Here is a 27,056-nt window from a genome sequence, read left to right as displayed (position 1 = left end):
AGCGAGACTACGAGCTGTGTGACCTCTCCTTTCTATTTTAAAGTTTGTCTCCCGTTCCCCCTGGCCAGCCGGGGCGCCTGATGGAGGGGAAAGGATCTGGTCGGAATAACGTGTTCCTTCCACGCGCTACTGTACGTCCGGCAGTGGAAACTCTCCCCTGTCAGGTGAAAAGAAGCAGCTTGGACTCCTCATGCATAGAAGGAAGCATGAGGTCAGTCCGCTGCCCCCTCCCCAGGTTGGCAGAGGAAGTGTAGCGCCCTGCATGATTACATTAGATAATTGACAATGGGTGAAAAAATGGGTTACAAAATTGTGGGATAAAACATAGAAAAATTAAATAAAAATAAAGTTTGTCTCCCGTGGGTCAGCACCTCCCAATACTGTTGCATGTGCGCTCCTAAACCTTGTTTGTTTGTTTTATTACAGTATTGACACTTTTAATTAGTTGATCTTGATGCCTGAAGAATGTCAGTAGACCGAAAGCTTGCCAAAAATAAACTGATTGTGCGCAGATCTGAGTGTGCGGAGCTTCCCTTTATTTTTCCTAATTAGTTGATCTTTAAAAAATATATATATATTCATGTCCTCACTGTATTGCATTACTGCTGTTACTTTTTAATTTTTTATGCCTTGCTTTTATTTTCATTCTTTCTCCATTGCTCTGTAAAGCACTTTGAGCTGCATTTCATGTCATGAAAGGTGCTATACAAATAACGTTTTATTATTATTATAACAGCTTTAGAGCTGTGATGAGAAACCATATACTCAGTGTTGGAGCTCAGGCTATATATATATATATATATATATATGGATGGCTTGACATCTTCCAGCTGTGTTTATTGCTATTTAAAACAAATAAAAATGTTTCTTCCCCACCAACAGGCTCACCCCGGCAACAACGAGGTGCCCCACATGCACACATGCAGGCCACGGAATAATTTACAAACCAGTAAAATCAGACACAAAGTAGCATGTGCTTAAATTCACATTTAGAATTTTCTTCAGATGTCAAACATTTCTGAGATGATGGTGATAGTGATGGATGATGATGGTCATGGAAGGGGAGCCTTCTGAAAGCTTCATGGGCAAAGATAATCAACTTCAGAATCTCAAATAAACAGTCAAAATGACCTCTCAGACGTGCTAGTGTTAAACCAGTGGTTCACAAACTTTTTAGCTCAAGATCCCAAACTAGCGCGCTGTGAGCTTGTAGATCAGCTATTTTCGCTAAAAGGTTGAACTGAACTGCATTCCACTGTATTCCACTGAATTCCACTGAATGTTTCAGACATCAATATCATCCGCCATAATGATATGATTCAGAGTGAAAAAACTAAAGTAGTATAAGTGGAAAGCAGAAATAATATAATTCTCCTGAAATAACTGGGTGAGCCCAATTAAGCCTGATTTATATACTTCATTGAACGATGGTGTCGCAGGCTGAGAACAGCAGATCTACAACATGCACAGTCTGGTAGATCTGCTATTTTCAGCGTATACAACGGTGCAGGAATTAGGCATTAGATTAGAGGAACGCCCAAACGTGGGCGTGCGTGCGTGCGTGCGTAATGACTGGATGAATCCATCACACGGTAGCTAATGTTTCTTACAATAACAAGGCAGAAAAAGGCACAGCAGTCACCGTCCAGATTTAGAACGGAGAATTTATTTTCACAGGAAATTTAAGTCTCTTCTATTTGGGCCACTTCCTCGTGTGCTATCATAACAGCCATTTGACATTTTTACAGCATGGATTCAGCAGGAGTCTAGCCATCTAGAAGAGGGTCAGCCAGCCAGCCAGTCAGTCAGTCAGCCAGCCAGTCAGTCAGTCAGTCAGTCAGTCAGTCAGTCAGTCAGCCAGCCAGCCAGCCAGCCAGCCAGTCAGTCAGCCAGTCAGTCAGTCAGCCAGCCAGCCAGCCAGCCAGTCAGTCAGTCAGTCAGTCAGTCAGTCAGCCAGCCAGCCAGCCAGTCAGCCAGTCAGTCAGTCAGTCAGTCAGTCAGTCAGCCAGTCAGTCAGTCAGTCAGTCAGTCAGTCAGCCAGTCAGTCTGTCTGTCTGTCTGTGTATCCACAGCTAATATCACAAACCGCTAAGACAAATAAACGCCAAAATCTCTTGTCCACAACTTCACGCTGCAAGTATGTCACACAAGACAGACAGACAGACAGACAGACAGACAGACAGACAGACAGACAGACAGACAGACAGACAGACAGTGTGAAGGTGACAGTCTGGACCTTTAGCACCACGCAGAGATGCAGATAATACTGCCATCAGATGCAGCCAGCTGTCATGTGCCAAGCCTCTGAGTGTGAGTGTGCCTGTGTGCATGTGCGCGTACAGTATGTGTGCCTGTGCGCGTGTGTGTGTGGTATGTGCATGTATGTGGTGATATAGTCTACAGAGAGTTAGTGTTGACATGGAGGTGTGTTCTATACTGCTGTTGGTTCCTATTCATCAAGCTACCCCCAGGAGCATGCACGCACACGCACACGCACGCACACGCACACACACACACACACACACACACACACACACACACACACACACACACACTCACACAATGTACAGTACAGCATGTACGCTATACATACGTGCATAGCGTTCTCATGCCTGCCTGCGAGGACATCCTGCCGACCTACATACAGCACATGTCATAACTCTGACAACACCCTGCAGCCTCACCTTAAGCATGACCCCAACCTTCTACTGTATGTACGTATGTCCTTAATCCTTATCTTAAGCCCCTAGCGTCGCCTGTGTTGTTTTTCGTCCCGAGACACCGCCGTGACCCGACACGACACTTCCAGCAAATGTGTACCGTTAAGCACAGCGAAAGAACACTCTGCCATGCATAAACACACAGGCACAGGGGCAGCGTGAGTCAGCTGAGCCTCTATAGTGTGTGTGTGTGTGTGTGTGTGTGTGTGTGTGTGTGTGTGTGTGTGTGTGTGTGTGTGCCGTATACATGCATCTAAAAGCCTCCGCAACCGTGACAGGGGGAAAGAAGCCAATAACAATCCTCAGTGTTAATGTATCCATTTTGTGACTCTCAGAGTGTTATATGAGCGAGCGACTAAGTGAGTGTGTGAGCGCACAGTGGGTGGGGGTGAGGGGCTGGGGGAGAGAGAGAGAGAGAGAGAGAGAGAGAGAGAGAGAGAGAGAGAGAGGCTACGTAAACATCTCCGGCTATAGAGCCGCGCGCTGCTGTCACGGGATTGGGGGCGAGTTCAGCGGGTGCACTCGTCCTCAGCAGCTCTGCATGCAGATAACAGGACTCGGTGGTTGGTGGCCTCATTTCTCCATGCGCCGTAATTGCTTTTGGTTGACTGTGTCTGTGTCTGTCGGGCCGGGCCTGTACCGTACCGGGCCACACCGACATGCTATGCTACAGTATATAGGGCTGTCATGAGGAGCGTGACATTCTCTGACTCGGCCATTATTAATTGTCACGCAAAATAATTGTGCAGGGCAAACAATTTGTAATTGTGTTTTTGGCCATTAAACATGGGAACATAATATAGATAAGAAATGCCATTTCTGTTTGTTGCTTTTTATATAGGCTTCGTAAACAAAAAGAAAATAGGGCAGATATTGACAAATAACTTAAATAATGAAGAAATTATAAACGAAAATTGTAATAAGTTTATACTAAGTAAGTGTGTGTAAGTAAGTAAGTAATTAAGTAATTAAATAAATAAATAAATAAATAAATAAATAAGTAAATAAATTCCCAGATTGATAACGGTGTGACCTGGCGGGGCACGCCAGTCGGGCTCTTGTGATGATAGAACAGTGATTAGTACCAATGAATGTCCAATAACCTCCTCATGGTGAACATAAGCCCCCCACGGTGTGAAGAGCGTTTCACTGGTGCATTCCAAGAGTGTGTTGGTGTAGTGATGGCCTGTGTTCAACCTACTGTCAGGGAGGAGGGTCCAACTGCAAAGATCTTGTGCGTGTATGTACGTACGTAACGTATGTACAGTATTCATGTATGTATGTACGCAGACATAATCACTATATAAATGCACCTTACTGTTTGTCCCTCCATAAAAAATATAAAATAAAGGCGAAAGCCACAAACAAAAACATTTAAAAAGACTTGCTGCGGTCATGCAGCAAGTACTGGGAGCTGGAACTGCCACACTATATGGCTGACATACGCTTCTCCATCCTACTTACTTATTTATTTTGAATGTCCTCCTTTTAACCCATTTAGACCGGAGGCCGATTAAAAACGTATGTTTCTATATGTCAGTGGTTCTCAATCTTTTTCATGTCAAGGACCCACAGAATTATCTATATTTGTCTGAAAATATGTTGTTCCAGGGACCCCCCCCCCCGAAGCAAAGATATGAGTTAAAAACGTAAGAAAATAATATATATTCAAAGATGTGCACACTTTTTCACGATTTAACCAAAACAGCCGATCTACAAGCTCATAGCGTGGCCCTCGGTGCCACGCTATGAGCTTGTGGATCTGCTATTTGTCAACAGCTAAAGTTTAAAATAATGGTTTAGGACTTTAAACCATTATTTTAAACGTTTAGCCACTGCTAAACGCTAAAGCGACACGGATAAGTGCCCGGTTAAATTAGTTTTCAAGTTGGCGGTGAAACTCATCCCCTTTCAAAAGGACCCTGTTCGGTTACTCTGAGGACACTGACAGTCAAACGATATCACGAGGTGGTGAGTGACATCTCAACTGTATACACATACAGTACAGAACACACCTGTCATTGTCCCCGGCCTGAGGATAATGTATGGCTGCTGTACTGTATGTGGTATGTGACAGCCTCCGCGTCGTGACCGTACCCGTCGTTCTGGTTTGTAGAAATGTCAAATGGCATCAGGAAAAGGGCAAAATAGTTTCACACAGTAACAAAGGAACCGAGGTAGGTATTATATAATAATATGTAATATTATGATAGAGACGGTGGCCTGATATAACATTTTGTAAATGTACAGTAAAACCAGTGGTTAAACGTTTTCATGTCAATGGCCGCCAAAATAATATGTATTTGGCCATTTAAAAAAAAAAAATAGTGTCTCTAAAAGCTTACAACGCATCGTGATATAGGGATAAAGTATGTAAAACTTTTCTTTTATGCTATAATATAGCATACTTTATATACTACTATAATATACCTTAATATTATTAAAGGAGAATTCCATAGAAGGCTTTCTCACCTTTATTTGTAGTTGTTACGTCCCCACCGAACAGGTCCAGGTGTTATTTTGTGCAAAAGCGCATTATTGGCTATTTCCCTTACCATAAGCCCTCAATGAATTGCATTGAATGGAATGGGCTATGGGTTGTTGTGCTAATTTGCTTATTTCCATCGCTCAAAAATCAATTTTTTTGTATATATCCTCTCTTCATAATGTAGTATCCCAAGCGGCACACTTTACTACTTATTTCAATGGAAATAAGTCGAATTAGCACAAAAACCCAACCCCCATTGAGGGCTTATATAGGGGGAAATAGGCAATAATGCACTTTTGCACAAAATAACACCTGGAACTCTTTGGTGGGGACGTAACAACTACAAATAAGGTAAGAAAGTCTTCTAGCATGTAATTCTCCTTTAACTAATTTAGCCGGGGGGGGACCGCCTGAAAACCCCTCAAGGTACCCGGGTAACCCCGGACATTACTTTGAGAAGCACTGCTGTAAGCTATACCTTCGTGAAATTAGGACACTTACTGTACATGGAAATCATAATTACTAAATCAAATGACCCTTTTGAACGTCAAAGGCATGGTTACTTATGTGTTCCTATACTGGTCCAAGTACGGCATGCTGTCCAGCGTGACTGAGCATTAAGAACATAGAGATTCCATCAAGCCGACAGCTATGCTGCCTCACGCAGCTCGGTGACCTTGATTCATATAGGTTTCCATGTACGGTGAATGAGGACGGCATGTTCTCACACGCCACACACGCATACAGTACATACAGGGACACACCTATACGCTGACACAAAGTTCACAGGGTGCGAGCAAACAAAAGTATATAATACCACATGCACACGTCCTCCTGTCAAGTAAAAAAAACCAACCCCACTTGTGCAATTTGTCCCGTTTCTTTTTATTTTTTATAACGAGTCGGGCTGCCCTATATATAAAGGCGCGCGCTCTCCCATATCCCTTCCCGCGAGTCAGTCAGGTGCTTTTGTGTCAGACTAGATGAGAGGCTATAAATCAAAATCGACGCCCCTTGTTATTTTCCCATGCAAATAATAACCGATGAACTCACCTAACCGTATAATTATACTCTCTCTCGTGTCACCTGAACGGCTCCTGTTGGAGCCAAGTGGGGGCAAAGGGCCACGTATACGTATTACGCACCCTTCTATTCCTGTTAGAGGCAGTGCCGCCCTGGCAGAGGCTATGGCAGTCTACAGGGCTTTCCCCTGAACCACGGCAGCAGTGGCAGCAGGCAGGGCTTTCCCCTGGACTATGGCAGCAGTGGCAGCGGGCAGGGCTCTCCCCCCGCGCTGACTATAGCAGACAGGGCTGGTAACACCGGCCAAATGGGTCAGAGTCACTGAGAGAGAGAGAGAGAGAGAGACTATATGGCTTTGTCTTCCAGTAGCGCTCCGTCCGGAGCAAACTTTAGCAGGACTAAAGAATACTCGGCATGGTTGGAAACCGTTAAGAGATCTTTTGCCCTGAGGTGACGGTGTAACGTCCTTGGCATGGTGTTTACGTGGTTATACCGTGCGTTACATATTCGCTATACGTGGGTTCTTAACAAGGTTATAATAGTTTTGGTTTTTTCATTATAGTTTAGTTTTAGTTAGTTTTTTGCAAATAAAGCAAAACAAACATGGTTTTTTTGTTTTTTTAATTCTGGTTTTCGTTTTTTAGTTAGTTTTAGTTAACTATTATAACCTTGGACTTCTTAACCCATTTTGACCTGGGAACGATTCTATAAATGTCTTCTAAATCCTGACAGTTTTCTGAAAAAGCTATGTTTCTATGTCAGTCGTAGACCTACAAGTTCGCTATTCAAGTTAGCTATTGAAAAATAGCTAGCTTGATCTACAAGCTCATAGCTCGCCGCCGAGTGGCGCGCTATGAGCTTGTAGATCTGCTATTTTTCAATAGCTAAAGCATAACATAATGCTAACACCAAAAGAGGTTCCTGCCCAGATGTCCTTTTTTTCCTGTTAATCCCTTGAAGTCGGCTATACTAACTATACCAGCCTTGACATAAAAGGATGCCCAGACAACCATACAATAAACCACTAGACTTTTGTTTTAATTCTGCTGCAACAAGAACAGCGTCCCGCATGCAGCTCAGTGGACATGAACATGGCACCAAGCACTGCCAGGGTGTCCCGGGTTCGATTCCCCAAGAGCATCGTATGGCCTGACGGTGCTATGGTTGTGAGTGATGTATGCATTGCTGACACCCTTGGGTCAATATGGGTGAGTGCATCCATCACATGGGCTTATGCGTCAAGACAAAGACACTGGGAACTTGGCAGTGAAAAAGACATCCCATGTTAATAACCATGTTTGTTTTGCTTTATTTGCACATGCCTTAGTGAAACTAAACTGAACAGTGTGGCACTGACAGCTATAAGACCAAGATGTGTGGATCAGTGCTAAGGGGACAGGACAAAGTGCAAGCCGGGTCACTGGGGACGTATGGATTAACAACCACTGGAATGCCAAGAACCAAGATACAGCTTGCTGTAAAGCCCGAGTTATACAACTTACTGTATCCATTGGTCGCACCAAACATAGAAGATCTACAAGCTCACGCGACGTCGTGTCGCAGCATGACACCAGCACAACTACATAATATAAATCATCCTTAAGTCAGCAGAAAGTAGACAGCGTGTGATGTTTTATTTTATTTTAACCACAATTTTTGCAACCCATTTTTATTTATTTTTTCAGCCCAGTGTCAATTGTCTAGTAGTGTGATCCTGGGCACTACACTACCTCTGCCAACCTGGGGAGAGCAACGTACTGACCTCATGTTTCCTTCATGGGGAAAAGCCGGGATCTACCCTAGGGCCTATATGGTACATGTAAGGAGAACATGCAAACTCCACACAGAAAGGCCTGGCATGTGATGCTGTAGAGCAGTGCTATGCTATTTGTTCCACGAGAAAGTGATATGTCCTGATGTCACCTGAGAATGAACCACTTACTTTATTCACCTGTGATAGTCAGTTCATTATGTTCTCTTCACATTGTGTAAATGAAGACTAATGTTGTGACTTCATCATTAATCACAATGTTTTTGTTCATTGAGGTTTGGCCTTTTTACCGTGTGTTTTCTTCATTTTTAGACTAGTCGTGTTTGTAGTCTGTTACAAAATGAAATTGTAAACGTTTCAAAATAATACTGACATTTTTAACTTGCGGCCCTTGGAATTTTGCAGAGTGGCCACTGAGCCATCTTAACCCCTTTTGGTGTTTTAAACATTATGTTCTAATTTAGCTATTGAAAAATAGCAGATCTACAAGCTCGAGTGGCGCGCTACGAGCTTGTAGGTCTGCTATTTTTGAAAAATCGTGAAAATGTGGCGCAAATTTGGAATATATAGTTTTTTTTCCTGTTTTATGTTTTTAACTCTTTGCTTCTGGGGGGAGGTCCCTGGAACTACCGGTACATATTTTCAGATGGGGGGGTCGGCGGCCAAATACATTTACGTTTCTGGGGTCCTTGACATGAAATATTGAGAACCACTGATATAGAAACAAAAAAAATATATATATATTTTTTTTTTACTTTCGACGTCAGGCCTAAATGGGTTAAGGTGAGTATAGCCCTGCTGCAGAGAGCAAGCAGCCTGCTGGCAGTAGAGACAGGCCACAGGCACTGTGTGTCACTGCCATTATTGACCCATGACGGTTAAACTTAAGCACCGATCCTTACTGAAAACATGCCCCAATCCATTGTGTTTGCATTAACAATAAGAGACTGGTAGGACTAGTATAGGTTGGGCTTCAATGGGCAGAAACTGAGGCACTGTAATAATAATAATATGTGACATTGCACGTCCTACGTTTCTGTGTGGAAAAGGACAGCAAAGCGCTTTCCAAGCAGGACATGGAAAGCGTAAACGAAGCATAATTATTAGGGCTGAACGAATTTACAAAAATAACCTAATTTTTTTTTTTTATAAATGAATAATAATAATAATAATTGTGATTCAAAGTGACATTCATACCGGCTATCGCCCCAAAGTCGCCAGACTATACTACGCTCTAGAAGTTGTCTGTTTTGGACCCGTCGGACTCTCTCATGCAAATAATTACAACCTCTGTGATCTGGAAATGCTAATTAAACCCCATGAAGCCTATTATAGCGGCCCTATTCTGGGGCAAAAAAAATAGCAGATCTACAAGCTGACGATGTGTCGCGATGGGTTGTGAGCTTGTCATAATAGCCATGTGTCATAATAGCCGAACATGGTTGGCCGTTTTCATATCTGTCACACTGTTTTTTTTTCTTAGGGCCGGGCCTATAAGAAAAGAACAGTGTGACAGATATGAACTGGCCAACCATAAACATCGTAAGACCTACACCCTGGACTTCCATTTGCAGCTCAGCCAATGAGAGGATTTTTACCTGCAGATAATCTTCTGGTAAAAAAAACCCTGAACATGCTGACTTACAGTATGTGACCTGACATTATGAGACCCTCGCTGGAACTGATGACGCAAAGACTGGCGGGTCTCTGACCACCGGAGACTACTGCTGACGTGACTACTACTTCAGCCCAGTGGCAGTGTGTGCATGTGCATGCACTTGTGAAGCCTTGTGTGTGCACGTGCGTATATGCGTGTGCCTGCATGTGCGTGTTAATAATAAACGAGCATGTCTGTGTAGTGTCTCTGTGCATGCGTGCGTGAGTTTGTGTGTATATGTGTGTTTATGTGTATGTGTGTGTGTGTGTGTGGGTGTGTGTGTGTGTGTGTGTGTGTGTGGGTGGGTGCGTGTGCGAACACCGTGAATGCATGTATATGCATCGGCATCTGGGTGCGAGCATAGTTGTGTGTGCGCACCGTGCATGTGTGTGTGCGGGTGTGCGTGTGTGTGTGTGTGTGTGTGTGTGCGTGCAGTAGTGTAGCGGCTGTGTCAGCAGCCCTCCTTGCATAGCACCAGGTGAGATTTATGTGGTGTTAAGAAAGCTTGCCTGTAGCCCGACTAGCTCAGGCTCTGTCCCCTTTTCCTCTAACACCCCCGCCTGCCGTGCACCTATCTGCACAACACTCACACACACACCTCTAGTGCTCACACACACACACACACACACACACACACGTCACACACACAGAGAAAGTATATAAACCCCTCAACCCTAACGGGTGAGTCTATGTCTGCGACACCCGCACTTAAAATGGCGTCCATCCTCCTCCTCCTCCTCCTCCTCCTCCTACTCCTGCCAGGGCGCTGAACACACCTATAGCACCCCCGCCCCTCCCCCCTCCCCCTCCCCCTCCCTCCACACAACACACACACACTTTTTCCAATGGAAAGAAAAACCCAGAACAAAAAAACATGGATCTCAAAGAAGCGCGCATCAGGTTTTTTCTCTTAACCGGAACCTCCCCCACCCCAAGACGGCTTAGATCATCCATGAGGCTCATGGTTTCTGATTAGCGATGATTGTACATCGGCCAGTGCGTTCTCCGTTGCATGAATGACTATGTATATACGCTTCAAAATGTATTACGCACACGCGCACACACACGCACACACACACACACACACGCACACACACGCACACACAGACTCCTAGGTTCTCCAGACAGGGCCTGAGCAACATGGTAAAATCCTCAGCGTAAATTGAACCAACATGGCAATGTGCAAATGGAACCAAACGGACCCTTATATATTACAGGTCCGTTTGGTGCCAATTTTGCACAGTTATAAACGAACGCTCGTGATTTGACGGTATATATACACGTCCGTTTTTCCCGCCAAACATCTGTCCAGACAACTCCTAAAGGCTCATTCTGCTCCGTGGTTCTGCCTCGCCTGCTCTGCGTTATCTGTCTCTGCTGCATCTCTAATGCTGCAGGGACTTAGGGCAGGATTACACTACAATTATTTGATTCCCATTCTCCCCAGCTGTGCACAGAAAGGGAGGGAGGGGAGAGAGAGAGAGAGAGAGAGAGAGAGAGAGAGAGAGAGAGAGAGAGAGAGAGAGAGAGAGAGAGAGAGAGGGTTGAGAGGGCAGGATACACGACGAAGGTCCCCGAAGCTCCAAAATACAGTGAAAGCGTCATTATTGCATGGCTGTGTGTGGGAGGCACGTCTACAGAACCTGACTTTGGTGTGCTTCTTTTGAATAGCAACGCTTTGCAACGTGCATATCGTCGCTGTGGGGGCGATACTGCATGTCCTTTTTGATATTATTATTATTTTAAAATTATAGCCCAATCTGCAAGCACGTTGTGACCAAGCGTAGGGACACAAGAGTGTCGGTGTCACTACTTTTGTGCGGCACTCTTGTGTGACGATGAGGTACAGTAGGCTCTATCGCCATATTTCACTCTTGTGTGACGATGAGGTACAGTAGGCTCTATCGCCATATTTCAATGAGGTACAGTAGGCTCTATCGCCATATTTCACTCTTGTGTGACGATGAGGTACAGTAGGCTCTATCGCCATATTTCACTCTTGTGTGACGATGAGGTACAGTAGGCTCTATCGCCATATTTCACTCTTGTGTGACGTTGAGGTACAGTAGGCTCTATCGCCATATTTCAATGAGGTACAGTAGGCTCTATCGGCATATTTCAATGATCTAAATCACTGTTTCTCAAACAGTGGGTCGGGACTCATTTTCATGGGGCACGACTCGAGTAAAAATCCCATTTTATTTAACCCAATCTGAACGGGAACCGTTTTGGTGTTTTAAGCATTATGTTATGCTTTAGCTATAGAAAAAAATATTTTTAACTACATTTTTTTGTTTCCAGGGGGTCCCTGGAAAATGTGTAGTTCCCCTGGATCTACATATTTTCAGATGGGGGTCGGCGGCCAATTACATATACTTTGTCGGTCCTTGACATGAAAATGTATGAGAACGACTGACATAGAAACATGGATTTTTCAAGAAAACTGTCAGGATTTAAAAGACATTTGTAGAATCAGGTCTAAATGGGTTAAATAATATTTTGATTAGCATTTTTCTTTTCTTTTTTAATAAAACGTTTTGAAAGAATTTATATATTTTTAACCAACAAACATACAAATTCAGGAAATTCCATAACTAAATAATAACAACAATGAAGAAGATCTGCTATTTTGGGTTCCCAGGGCAAACGTCTAATCTCTCTTTTGGGTCTCGACGCTAAAGGTTTGGGAACCACTGTAAATCTAAACCTATACCTCGGCTACCTACTGTACGTTCATTTAGATAACGTAAAACGCTGAAATATGGAGATACAAGGTTTCTGCCTGACGCCGACGATACGAGGCTGAGTGGATGACGAACGCCTCATCTCTCATTAGCAGCAACGAATCTTCCAAAATGCCACAGCCAGTGCAGAGGCGTTGGGGAGGTTATTATCATGTTAATTACATTATAATGAAAGAATAAATGTATGCGCTATACTGCACATGTTCTCTCCCTGTCGTTAAATGCATTTATTTAGAGCTATGTGTGGTAAACGGTGCATTTATATACCGCCTTTCTCGGAAGCACCAGCTCAGCGGCCTTGTGGTTAGAGTGTCCGCCCTGGGACCGGGAGGCTGGGGTTCGATCCCAGGCCGGGTCATACCAAAGACTCTGTTAAAATGGGACCCAGCCTCCCTGCTTGGCACTCGGCATCAAGGGTTGGATTGGTGGTCCCTGCGACATACTAGCATCATGTCCAGGGGGTGTACTTAAGCAATATTACACGAGAGGGTGTCACTACTTTTTTGCGGCACTCTTGTGTGACGATGAGGTACATCGGCCATGTTTCGTGCCACCGGGGCGTCCCCTTCTCTATAGCGTCAGAAACGCTAATATGCTAACCAGGAGGTCGCAGAGTTTTTGGATTTCGATGACGTCACAACAAGGAAGAAAAACGTTGCCTATAGCGACGGGAAGCTAAAATAAGGTAAATATAAAGTATTAAATCTGGATTAATAAAAATCAATAAAAGACGTGATGGTTTTGTCTTTGTTTAAGCTATTTCTCGAATCTGGCATATATAGATTGTGCTAACACAGAATTGGGGGCGGGGTAATATATATAATATGAAATAAAACAAAGGCGAGAGGAAGCAGGGGTATAGGCTAGGAAGGGATCAGACAAAAACATTTCATGTTCACATGCATAGTTTGACTGCCCTCCATTCGAGGGCATTGCAAGACCCTATTTGGGAATGGCTGGCAGGCAGTCATTAGGGCTGGACTCCACACATCCTGGATATACGTTACCAAGCTACAGTGTTCGTGTGTGTGTGTGTGTGTGTGTGTGTGTGTGTGTGTGTGTGTGTGTGTGTGTGAGAGAGAGAGAGGGAGAGAGAGAGACAAGAGGGGAGGGGAAGGATAGCAGGAGCAGAGAAACATTGAGATTGAAAGTGAATACGCAGCAGTATGCATGCTTGTCCCTGTGTGAGCAGCGTATACATCGTGTATGAGAGAGTGGAGTCGAGAGAAATAATGCACCCTTTCGACAAGCAAACAAGCATTTTGCGTCGCAGCCGATGTGTACGCCATGTTCTGCTATACGCTCCCGTAATGTACACATGTACTGTACCATACAGTACAGGCAGAAAATAACTTACCGGTCCAGTTGTATATGTGTCTGTGTGGCGGTTAATGATTTCCCCAGGCCTCCAGTGTTCTGGCGTCCGCCCGGTCCCCGCCCTGAGAGAAATAAACAGGAGGAGGGGGTGAGACGGCAACTAAGAGACAGTGAGAGAGAGAGAGAGAGAGAGAGAGAGAGAGAGAGAACGACCTAGCATATAGAAAAACAAACAAGCTATACAGTACAAAGGCCAACGAGGACACCTCCTCCCCTCGCTACACTCTGGAGCTCTGTTTCTCTCCCCTCCACCCTTCTTATTTGCTTCTCTGTTTTCCATTCTGACTGTGTTGCTGCTGCATCTTCGTAATCCTTTTGTCTGTCTTTTCCTTCGTAGCTCAGGCCGTTTTCCCCTACACTCACCCACCTCGCCCCATTTCTTCTTCTTTCCTCGGCTGCACTCTTTCACACTCTTTCCCTCTCCCCTCCTCTTCAGCCACCCTCCCTCCCTCCCTCCCTCACTCACAGCAGCCTCGTCTTACCAAATCTCCTCTCCTCCCCTCCCCTCCATCCCTCTCTTCCCCGAGTCCTCTGGAAAAGGGAAATTAATCTGTGGCCCTCGGGAGCCGTCAAGGGCCTGTTTAACTCCCAGACATATGTGCATGGTCCATGGTATCTCCCTGCGTCACACAGTAACCTTAATAGAGCTGCAAGCATCTTTACCTGCATCTTTTAATTTTAAAACACGTCCGCCTGTGGAACTTAGAGCACAAGTTGCCGTGGACTACCCCCGCCACCTGTAGGGCCGCTCTTTGAGGTCTTATACCAACTGCAGTCGCAGATAAGGAAGCTAATGCTTCGCCAGACTAATCCTACCTAAGTGCTACCTACGTGCCAGCACGGTGAATGATAGCGCCTCAGAGCGGTAGCGGGATTAGCCCGTCGCTAGCTACTGCGAAGCAGCACCGGGCGAGACCTCGGGTTCTTAAGTGTCAATCTCATTAAGTAAATAGTAAATACATGGCGTTACATGTCACCAGGTGACCCCATCTTAATTAGGCAGCCAAGTCAAGATGGAGAGAGAGGGCTAGAGGGTGAAAGTGGGAGTGGGACTGCAAGCGAGTCGGAGAGAGTGAGAAAAATAGAGGGAAAATATAGGCACCAAATGAGTGAGCCATGAGGGGAAGGAAAGGGAGTGAAGAGAGTGCCATCTAAACTGGAAAGTGCTCCGAGACCCAGAAGGGAAAGAGGAAGCTGTTAATGTCGTTAAAGTCCCATCGGAAGAGAACGGCCAGGAGTGTGCGCGTTGTAATGGTATGCGTGTGTGCGTGTGCTTGTGTGCGTTTGTGTGTGTGAGTGTGAGAGTGTGCGTGCAGATATAAAGAGAAGCGGGGTGGGGTGGGGCCCAGAGTGCATGGAAAACTCAAGACGCCGCTGTGAGCTCAGAAAGGGGGGAAATCCCTTCGTGTTAGACCTGGACAGAAACAGCTCAGAGCTGCTCCATGTGGAGATGAGAGGGCGGGGCTGGGATGTATGGATGGATAGATATAGAAGAACGGGATGGTTGGTTCTGATGGCCTTTCGACATGCCCAATTTGTGTGATTAGATCAGATGAAAGGTCACCCCTCCCCCCTTAGTTTGCACAAAGGATCACTGGGTCTTCTGTATACACACAGTCAGAGGGTATAGGTGGTTTTGGGTGTGCATGTGTGAGGCGGTTGCATGTGTACTATGTGTGGTGCACTGTACTTGCGTGCCTCCGTGTGTGCGTGCGCCGCGCATGCCTGACCGTTCATGCGTGTACGTACAGCGAAAAAGAAAAGGGCAAGTTCATTCGAGGAATATGGGTCAGGCATGGCTAGGGGGAGCCGCTGGCTATAGCAGTAACACACAGCTGACAGTGAGTAGATCAAAATGTACAGAAAGAACTTTCTGTTGGCAAAGAAAGTTCATGCTGACAGATTCAAGTAATGAAAACTCCAGCAATGGGCTCTATGCACACAGAATAACATGTCTGGGCCGCTTCCCTACTTCCTTCACAGGTGTTACTGATGATACTAATTAAGGCTATGTTCCATTTAGTGTGCACTGCAGTGGTTCTCAAACGTTTTAATTTCAAGTACAAATGGAACCAAATGGACCCTTACGGGTCTCAGAGTTACACACCCATACTGGGCCATTTGGAACCCTTTTGAACCCACTCATGGACACTTCCACCGGTTGTCCGGTTGGTTCCCAATGGGAACTGGTTCCGTTTTTGTTTGGTTCTTAGTCCATTGAGTGTGCAAAACCATACCTATATTAGATTGTTATCACCATGAAACTTCCCCAGTTGATTACTTACACGAAGACAATGATTTATTGTATTACAAATTTTAAACTTTTAAATATGCAAATTATGCATTAAATAGGAAAATATGCAAAAGATAGAAAACATGAAAAAGCTACCACTGTGGAAGGGTTATCATATATTATTTCATATATGTCTAGTTTTGCACACTCAATTCATAATTAACATTCCAATTTTGGAGCTCTGGCTCATGGACTAAGAACCAAAAAGAACTGAACCTGTTCCCGTTGGGAACCAACCTTTGTTCATTTTTATCGCTGCTCTTTGTCAATGTTATTGGTTTTATTTCTTGCCTTCGATGAACCCGGTGGAAAAGGGGTTCTCAGAGACCCACTGGTGTAGCAGAGTGTTTCCGGTGAGCCAGCATGCACAACTGCAGCACCCTGACTCTGTTTGACCAGAATGGAACAGAGCCTTCGTTTAGTATCATCGGTAACACCTGTGAAGGAAGTATAGGGAAGGGGGCCCCCAAGTTCTTTCCAAAATGGTGTGTGTGCATATATATAAGTTCATTTAAGGAATATGGGTCAGACGTGGCAGGGGGAGCCGCTGCATGCAGGCTATAGCAGCACACCGCTGACAGTGAGCAGATCAAATGTACAGAGGGGCTTATACGGTACCAGCGGTGAACATGCTAAGAAGACCACGCCGGGGGTCAACCGCCATCACTCTGGCTCTATCACTGACAGCGTGTGACAGGGGGGGGGGGGTTACGTGGGATTGACCTCCCCCTGCACCGCAGACCTGCGGCTGACGATGGATGGATGGATGGATGGAGAAGCAGCTGTGAGCGGGAAAGGTTCCTGAATGGGGGCCTGAATACGGGGGGGGGGGGGGCAGCAGCAGAAGCTATAGCGGTGAGAGTATCGCTCTTGCAAGCGTCTCTCGTCCCGTCAAAGTTGGGTCCCACCGTCCGTCCGTCCGTCCGTCCGTCTGTCCGTCCACCACGGTGACTTCCTCATGGCCGCCGCAAGACCCCGCAGGCCCATTCTGCCTCCACAAACTATAGATGAATAGCCGCCTTTGTCGCAGTGAAATTCCACTGGCAAAGACGCTAATTAGCCAGAAGCCTCTTCTTCCCCTGCAGTACTGAGTGTAACAAGAAGGAGACATGGGGGGGGAGGCAGGGAGAAGGTAGCGCGCCGCCAGAGGGAAAGCAGTCGAACAATGAGTAAATTGAAAAGACGAGCGTGGTCATATGATGCAACACACACACACACACACACACACACACACACTGCCAGAGCTTAAATCAACTAATGACATAATTTGGATGCTGTGAAAAGAGTGGAGAGTAATGTGCCACCGAGAGAGTGCCTCTCGGACTAAATGAGGAACATAAATTGGGCATTCAGACGACAAGAGATGGAGAGAGATAATTTGGGGAGAAAGAGACAGCGAGAGACAATGAGAGAGAGAGAGAGCGAGAGAGAGAGAGAGAGAGAGAGAGAGAGAGATAGAGAGAATAAGTGAAGTAAGGATGAAAGAGGGGGAAAGAAGACAAAAAAACCCGAGAGGGAGCAAGATACATAATGAGAGAGAGAGAGAGAGAGAGAGAGAGAGAGAGGAGAAGCAGCCATGCAGGCCCCCATGCTGTCTTGTTTAGTGAGTGGTGAGCCGGTTGGGCTGTCAGCCAGAGCCCGGCCTGTCATAACGCTGATGTGAGTCTTCCTGCTGTTGGCTCTATTGAGTTGTTGGGAGGGGGGGGAGGAGTGGGGGGTGGGGGGGGGAGTGGCCGCCCCCCCTCCGATGCAGAACAGCTACCTGTCCTACTGACAGCTGCTGGACTGGCTAATGGATGATCATTAGCGCGGTAACCCTGCGTGTCGCTTTACCCGTGTTCTACGCTATATACACAGTCAGCAGATTCTCATCATTAATTCACATCCCCCGAGCGGAAAAAAAATCTGCAGCCTTATATTACTACCGCGCCGCAGTACAAAACTGTGATTATCATATTGTTATGATTACGACAAGACATGCCGAGATACATCCAATGAGTGCCACATGGCAGCGTTTGTAATATATGACGCATTCCAAAGGAAAGTATAGGGGCCTACAGGTGAACGGAGGGTTATTCCAGCTTACAGTATGCACTGCATCTATATGTATATATGTACGCCTGGAGCGCATTTGCCAGCGTTGCTTGGTGCCGCGGTGTGTGTGTACATGCTGGTGCGTGTTCGAATTTCGCTGGAGGTACGGTAGAGTGGCAGGCGATCACATGTTTCGTGCTATTTTTGCACAAGCAGCCCATATCATAGACAGTGAAACTCCCCCTGATTCCGCTGCCATGTAAGATAATATACGAGGCAGGGCCTGCATAAACAAACGAAACGAACCGTGGGCATGGTCGCTGATAAACCCCAAGTGGGGGTCATATACTTCCTGGCTCATGGCCGATTTCACGGACGGATGTTTTCAGACCTACGGCAACGATGTGTGAACGGCAGAGAAGGTTCATCCCGACGGGTTCAGGTAATGAAAACACCAGCGATGCACAGAACAACTCTTCCTACCTCCGGGCCGCTTCCTCCACAGGTGTTACCAATGATACTAATTAAGGCTCTGTTCCATTTAGTGTACAGTGGTTCTCAAACCGTTTTAAGGACCCCCGTAACTCTGAGAGTGCAGTGTACACATGGAACCAAATGGACGGGCCCAAATGGTAGGGGTCCACTTGGTTCCATTTGTACACTCTCAGAGTTACACACTCGTACAGGGCCATTTGGGCCAACACGCACAACCTCCGCACCTTGACTCTGTTTGCCCAGAATGGAACAGAGGCTTCATTAGTATCGTCGGTAACGCCTGTGAACGCCAAAATGGCGTGTGTGCATATAAGCCAATGGGAGTGGGCTTGTTGTATGCCACGTGGTTCAACAGCAATGTGACAGGCATGGGGGGGACGGGGGGGACGTAAACCCTCATGACAACTTCCTGTAAACAGAAGGATCGGGGGGTGGCGCGACAAAACAACAGAGGAGACGAGGCAGCGTGATGCTTTGTGAAAGCAGGTCACCGTGGTGTCTCTGGTGATACGCCAGGCTTCGTCATCCATTGACAGGCAGGCAGAGAGGAGAGGATGTTTAAAAAGGAAGAGAGAGAGAGGGAGAGACAAAAACAAAACGTGGCTGCTCGTTTCTCTGGTGGACGAGGAGAAGGATGACGACACTCGCGAGCAGATATAGGAGAGAGTTGACGTAATTCATCGCCGCGCGGCGACGTGTGCATGTGCAGCATCTGCCTTTGATCATGTTGATTAAGTAGTGCATAAGCACAAGACGTCGTGCTGTTTATCAATCAAAATGCCAAAAACATGAAAGGGACTGTGGCTAATAGGGATCATCTTAAGCAAGCAAAACGTACATCACAAAGAGGTTCCCTGTTGTGTTTTCGTTTGGATGAGCGCGGCGAGTGCTGCAATTTGGAACTTTGACTCAGCGATTAACTCTTGAGTAAATTCAGACTCCCAACGAGGTCAAATGTTGCAATGATTTAGAATTATTGGAATCCTCCCTGGAGTGGAATCAAGCTCACATTCAAGGAGAAAGGAGGCCTGGTCGGAACAGAGCGGCTGTGCGAGCCAAAGGCCCACGGTGTAATTTTATTTAACAAAGAAGGCCCCAGATGACAGAAACGTTGCCTTTTTTATTTTTTTATAACACAGCATGTTTTTCTTTTATTCTCCTTATGCCTGGCGGATGGCAACATTTCACTGCACAAACTTGTATGAGCATGTGACAAATGAAACCTCTTGCATCTTATACAGTATTGTATTATGTGTTCTTGGAAAACTGGTTGGGGGTCTTGCCTCAGCAGATGTGACTGATAGCAAGATGCCTGTCTGGTATATAGCCAGGATAGGTGCATGGACACCTTGGACACCTGGGAACCTTGGTGTCAAATTAATTTTGTCCAAAATGTTTAACCCATTTAGGCCTGACCTCAAAATTAAAAAGAAATCTTCTAAATCCTCCAGTTTTCTGAAATAAATATTTTCACGATTTTTCAAAAATAGCAGACCTACAAGCTCGTAGCGCGCAGCTTGTAGATCTGCTATTTTTCAATAGCTAAATTATAACATAATGTTTAAAACACCAAAAGGGGTTCCCGCTCAATGGGTTAAATAAAAAATAAAAAACGTTGAAAGTAATGTATATATGGTATAATTGTACCCGCAACAGAATGGAGGCCCAACTGAAAACACCTCCAGTCAACATACTGTGAACATGAATGGTACATCATTATCAGACTTAGTTTTATCTTTCAACTTCTATAGTTTATGCCTCAAAATGACTGGATATACAGGTCTTGTAGCAATTGTAGAAATATTAGACCTTAATTGTCGAATGTATAACGGTAAGCATGTTATAATCATTATTTTTTTACTTGAGACCATTTTTTCAAATATTTTATTTTGTAACATTTTAGACAAAATGGCCAATTTGACATGGAGGTGCCTAGATGTCCAAGGTGCCCACCCGACCTATCCTGTGTGACATGTCACACCCTGGGAAACGTATACCGTATGACTCTCCCCCGCGCCTCCAACCTGCAATACGGCCTCCTTTAGATCAGTGCTTTTCCACCCTTTTCCTATCAAGCTCCATCATGTATTTGACATTTGAGCCATGGACCACCATTTGGTGAGCTTTAGCCTCTCGGACCCAAAAACTAAAGATTATTTTGTTGCCGTAGGAGAAGAGTTTGTCCACAGTTCCATGCTGTATTGATGTGTGATAGTACCATTTAATAGGAGAGATAACAGGCAAATGTTGATCAAAATAAAAATTCTTATACATTGTCTAATTGTGCAGACTTCTTGTGAATTAAGTAATGCAGACGTTTAACAACAATTTAACTCTTGAGCAAAGGAACCCGTACGGGTCCATTTGGTTTCATTTTACGCTCTCAAGAGTTATAGATTTATAGGGGTCCATTTGGTTACCAACTCTCCATCATTTAGATGTGGACCACCTGGAACCCCCTCAAGGACAACTGCTGTTCCATGGACCACTGCTTTACATTCTCAAACTGCCCTAAAGCATTCCATATGATTAAATCCACCTGGGTCTCTCTGCACTGTAGTCCACCTCGATAGTATAAAGTCATCTTATGTCACACCGTTTCTTTTATTTTTTTTAAGAGACCCTAACACACTGAAGGCAATGTTATGCAAACTCCTAGAAACAAGAGAGCTGTCTCTTTTAGTATTGTTCAATGCCAGATGACGGATGAAAGCCAAAGAGCAACAACAGACGCTCCCCAGTTGCTGCGAATGAGAAGGCTGAGCTGTCTGCCTTTTCCCGGCAGCCGCAGCAGCAGCAGCAGTAGCGTTGCACTCATAACAATCAATCACGCCTGGAACCCAGAGCGAAGCCAAGCAGCACTTTTAACATTTCAAAAGCACCGGCCTTTGATGCAGGCTCCTGGGTTACATTTTAAGTTTAGTTTAATACTTTTTTTTAGTGTGCTTCCCATGGTGTGCGTCTGCAGAATAGAAAATGTCAAGACAAAATGGAAATACCTGCCCCGATCTCGCCGTTCGGAAGGCACGCCCTGAAGGAATCGAAGTGCAAAAAGTGAAGGAAGTGTACTATTCCCTCCAAAAAAGAATCACACCTGTGTGAAGTGAGTGGTGAGGAGGGGGCCGGCCCGGTTCCAGCAAGCCGCCCTGCGTCCAAAATGGTTGAGAAATAACAGTTACCGTGTGGGGGTCCCTATGGTGTCCCTCTACTGTAGGCCTACTGTAATGTACTGTCACACCCGAAATCATCATATATACAGTTAAGGCTGTGCAACAGTGACACTATTTTCGTGCTCGGACACAGCCAGGCAGCCATGGGACCCAGGCAGGGACGGACATAGCCGCCTATAGGAGTGGTTGCACCACTCAAAAACCAAATGAAGAAATTGCACCCGCGACAGAATGGGAGGCCCAACTGAAAACACCCCCGGGCAACATACTATCAGTGGGCTCCCAACTCCACCACCCTCCTCCTCCTCCTCCCCTGCCCACACACCCCACCCCCAGCGAGCCAAGCCTCTTCTCTTGTGACGAGCATGCCACGGGCCTTTGAAGTCCCGGGAGGAGGAGGAGGGGGGGGGGTTCAGTGGCCTGTCATGCCTGCTATGAGTGATGGCGGATGGGGAAAGATCAGACCGCGCCTGGCTGTTTGGCCTCGGGGGAGACGCTCCACTCAAGGCAGGGTCACAGGCGGAGCCATGCAAGGCTAAACATGGGTATGGCATAATAAAATGTGTGTGTGTGTGTGTGTGTGTGTGTGAGGGGGGGGGGGGGGGGGGGGGGCATTTCGCAGGCCCCAGTTGTGCCCTCGGTCTCCCCCATGAGACACCATTACATACAATGAGATCGATAGGTCATTATTGAGAGAACTGAGAGCTGTTGTTTTCATGCTCTCTTAACATAGCGATTAGCAAATAAAGCAAGACGGGAGGCAGTATAAATTCAATCCATTATGATTTTCGACCATTACTTATAGGCAGCTGAGCTGCCTCCAGAGCAGGTATATGGGCGGAATTTCACCATTTCAACATTTCACCAACATCATATTTTGATATTTTTGTTCTAGCAGCCCCATTATGCATCACGCTGCAGCCATGCATGCTGGCTTTGGCATTTACACCATAGCACCAGCAACGCCTTTGCATGATATATACAGGGGGGGGGGGGGGGAGTTACCATGGCAACCGTGTTTCTTAAGCCCATCGCCGTCTCATCGCGCGCCGCCATGCTGAACCTGTGCGTGACCCCCCCCCCCCCCGTCTGAGCGAGACAAACAAACACGGTGAACAGAATCTAATAACTCCCGAATAGTCCCCGGGGAGCCGTTTGAAGGAAAACAGAGCACCACCACCACCGCCATGCGAGGAGCAGGAATCCCACTCACGTCGGCATTATGAATGGGAAATATTCGTGGCGACGAAAACAATTCGCCGCTCACGCTTTCTCTCCCCTCGGCAGGCGCAAGCAGCCAGAGGGGCCGGAGAGGGGGGGCGAGGTAGGAAAGCGTTCATTGTTGGGAGAATGGAACTACTGAGGGTCTCTCTGTCTGCCCCTGATGGAACTCTGGGCAGTTTGCCCTTTGCCTACTCTCGGGGTGGCGGCAGGGCTGCTGGCGCGTGATGCGAGCGGGCCATTTTCCACGCGGCGGTGCGAGTGTGTGTGTGTGGGGGGGTCCACATGCTCCTGTGTGTATATATATACATTCACATCTATATGCCCGCGCAGAATAACCACAAAGTGACAGCAGAGCCAAGCTGAAGCAGAAAATGGGGGGGGGGGGGGGGGGGGAGCAAGGGGGGATGGCGCACACAGTTAAATTGCGGTCTGTCTGTTCGGCGGTAAGTGACCGCCGCGATTCCGTTTACTGGAGCGCCAGTCAGTCAATATAGCGGCCTCTCAGCATCTCAGCATGCCACCACATTACAGTTGCACAGCTATACGTGTGATTGGCACAACATTCAGACAGCACACAGCCTACACAGTACACACACATGCACAGTTCAAGTCATATATAGACGCACATACTGTACTACATGCACACATACTGTACTGTAGGCACTAATTTATTCACACATACACACTCCTACACCTATATTATTGTACAAACACACAGTCTTATATTGTACACACACTCAAAAAGAGATAATTTACACGCACAGAAACCTACAGTATATACAGATATATTGTACATACACACACAGTACACGCGCACACACACACACACACACACACGCACGCACACATGTTTCCAGTGTGGACTGTGTAACTGTGCATCTGGCATTCATAATAGTTAGGACTTGAAAATCCTTCATTGATGCTATTTTGGCCGTTTCATGTACTTCAAAACAAAACATATTCTGGTCTTGAACGCATTCTTTCACCCGAGCCTACAGAGTCTCTGCCGTTTGGAATCTCCTGTATCACATCAGGAATTAATTCATGGGGTCCACACACACACACACACACACACACACACACACACACACACACACACACACACACACACACACACACACACACACACACACACACACACACACACACACACACACACACACACACACACACACACACACGTGTACGAGCAAACACCCAAGTTACTGTAATCTCCTTGAACCCATGTGTGTGACAGTCCATCCATGAGTGCGGGGGCGGTGGACAGATTGCCGGCGTGCACGGTGTCACTCAAAGGCCATGTCACTCCTCTGGTGCACACAGTGAAACACCAGATTCAAGTGGTGGGCAGTCACATAATGCATGGCACTCAAACAGAGGAGGAGGAGGCCCAACGAGAGAGAGACAAAGAGAAAGAGAGGGAGAGAGAGAGAGGGCGGGAAAAGAGAAAGATGAGGGGGAGAGAGAGAGAGAGAGAGAGAGAGAGAGAGAGAGAGAGAGAGAGAGAGAGAGAGAGAGGAGAGACAAAAGGGCGAGAGATAAACGGACAGAGACACAGCGGGAGATGACCAGATGAGGAGAGAGAGACACCAGAGGGAAAGAGGGAGAGAGAGAGAGACATGAGGAGAGGGACAGAGGGAGAAGGACACACACACACACACACACACACACACACACACACACACACAAAGGAGAGAGCCAGAGGGAGAAAGAAAGAAAGAGAGGGAGAGAGAGAGAGAATCAGACAAGGCCACGTTGACGAGAGCCTGCACAGCTGGGCAGTTCAAGGAGAGAAGGGGGTTGGGATTGAGTGGCGATGATGTGTGCATGTGTGTCCGTTTGCGTGCGTTCGTGCGTGCGTGTGCGTGTGTGTGTGAGACGATGCCGAGGGCCTTGTCACAGCGAAGATTCACTGTCGGTACAGCCACAAATAGCACTTTGCCCCATGGTGCCCTCGCCCGTGCATTAACATGGAGGACGCATGTTTGTAACAGTAGAGGAGAGAGAAGGGATACAGCCACCGTATTGCAGCCACTGTACTGTACACTATACTGTAGTGCCTTGTCTGTAAATGTGTGTGGAGAAATTCAGAGAAAGGAGGGAAAATATCACGGTCATTTATCAATAATAATAGTTGTGCTTCGCACGGCAGGATCTTTTTGCACTGGCAGTTTGTTTCTTGAAGCATAGATTGAGTGTAGCTGTCAGTTTCCCTTTAAGAGGTTGAATGTCATCTTAACCCACCGAAACCGGGTTAAAAAAAAGCTATCTCTTTATAGCAACGTAAGCTTTTCAGAAAACTCTTATATAGGATTCAGAACAGCGGTTCTAAAAAATAGACGATATAGAAACTCGCAGCGAGTCACAATCTTGAAAGAGTTTGAAAAATCTTGAATAATCTAATCAATGGTTTTAACATAAACCTTCTCTTCTGGGGGTCCCTGGCACAAAACATTTTTCAGATGGGGGCCCGCCAAATATATATGTATATTTGGGGGTCCTTGGCAGTTTGCACGAGAAGGTTTGACAACTAGTGATTTAGAAGCCATTTGTAGAAGCCATTTGTAGAATCGGCCTCAGGACTTGAATAATGGGTTAAACCAGTTCACAGTGTGCCTCATATGGGCCGAAGGCCAAAGGTCAAACGCAGCCAACATTTCTTACCCACAAATTAAATTACTATTACTGTACACATCGCTGTGGCCCGGGCCTGCAAATCTGAGCGAAGCTAAACGCATGCAGTATGTTTTCACACATCTCCTGAATGAACTCCTGTTCAAGTGAGCCGCAGAATAGCAAATTATATCTGCTGAGTAAATAAAGCTGCTATTGATGAAGTATATGATTCAAAGCAGTTTAAAACCTCATCATGTGATCTCACCGCCTCGTTCTTTTCAGTTTTCCTCTGAAACGGGTCCACCTCTGAATGCAACGCATCATTACTCCCGATTCCGGTCCAAATGGGGGTTACGTCCACGACACAGGGATGTACATCTGCGCTCATTTTGCTTGGCAGTAAACAGATAATTTGATGGAAAAAAAACCTTTGGTGGAAAAAACTATCGCTGAGGTAACCGGAGGAGGGATGGGTTGCTATAAGAATGTTTGTTTACTATATCCTAGCAAAACACTCTGGAATGATCCATACATTTGTGACAAAACAGTACAAGTACACAACGTTTCGACTATACAGTTTGGCTCGGCACCAAAAAAACGGAGGATGCGCGTTATATTTTGTCTTTGAATGGTTACTACAGTAATATCCTGCCCTACAGACTAGTGGCTGTCCACATCGCCTGCCCCTCTGAATGGTTACTACAGTAATATCCTGCCCTACAGACTAGTGGCTGTCCACATCGCCTGCCCCCTCTGAATGGTTACTACAGTAATATCCTGCCCTACAGACTAGTGGCTGTCCACATCGCCTGCCCCCTCTGAATGGTTACTACAGTAATATCCTGCCCTACAGACTAGTGGCTGTCCACATCGCCTGCCCCCTCTGAATGGTTACTACAGTAATATCCTGCCCTACAGACTAGTGGCTGTCCACATCGCCTGCCCCCTCTGAATGGTCACTACAGTAATATCCTGCCCTACAGACTAGTGGCTGTCCACATCGCCTGCCCCCTCTGAATGGTCACTACAGTAATATCCTGCCCTACAGACTAGTGGCTGTCCACATCGCCTGCCCCCTCTGAATGGTCACTACAGTAATATCCTGCCCTACAGACTAGTGGCTGTCCACATCGCCTGCCCCCTCTGAATGGTTACTACAGTAATATCCTGCCCTACAGACTAGTGGCTGTCCACATCGCCTGCCCCCTCTGAATGGTTACTACAGTAATATCCTGCCCTACAGACTAGTGGCTGTCCACATCGCCTGCCCCCTCTGAATGGTTACTACAGTAATATCCTGCCCTACAGACTAGTGGCTGTCCACATCGCCTGCCCCCTCTGACACAAGTTGATCATAGTTAACCCATTTTGGGCAGGAACCCCTTTTGGTGTTTTAAACATTGTTATAATTTAGCTATTGAAAAATAGCAGATCTACAAGCTTG

General features: G+C 46.2%; 1 protein-coding gene across 2 annotated transcripts in view; it reads right to left on the bottom strand.

The window, feature by feature from the left end:
- The window catches only part of LOC310874996 (thyroid hormone receptor alpha), a 226,106-nt gene that overhangs the window by 123,495 nt on the left and 75,555 nt on the right, over positions 1-27,056 (bottom strand). For both annotated transcript variants that reach the window (XM_083787989.1, XM_083787990.1), the window contains one exon: positions 13,761-13,842. The gene's annotated coding sequence lies outside the window, so the exon portion shown is untranslated. The remainder of the gene's footprint in view (positions 1-13,760; positions 13,843-27,056) is intronic.

Source organism: Protomyctophum parallelum (genome assembly GCF_964188405.1).
Source record: "Protomyctophum parallelum genome assembly, chromosome: 17".
NCBI classification, from domain to species: Eukaryota; Metazoa; Chordata; class Actinopteri; order Myctophiformes; family Myctophidae; genus Protomyctophum; species Protomyctophum parallelum.
This window is presented reverse-complemented; position numbering and strand designations above follow the sequence as displayed.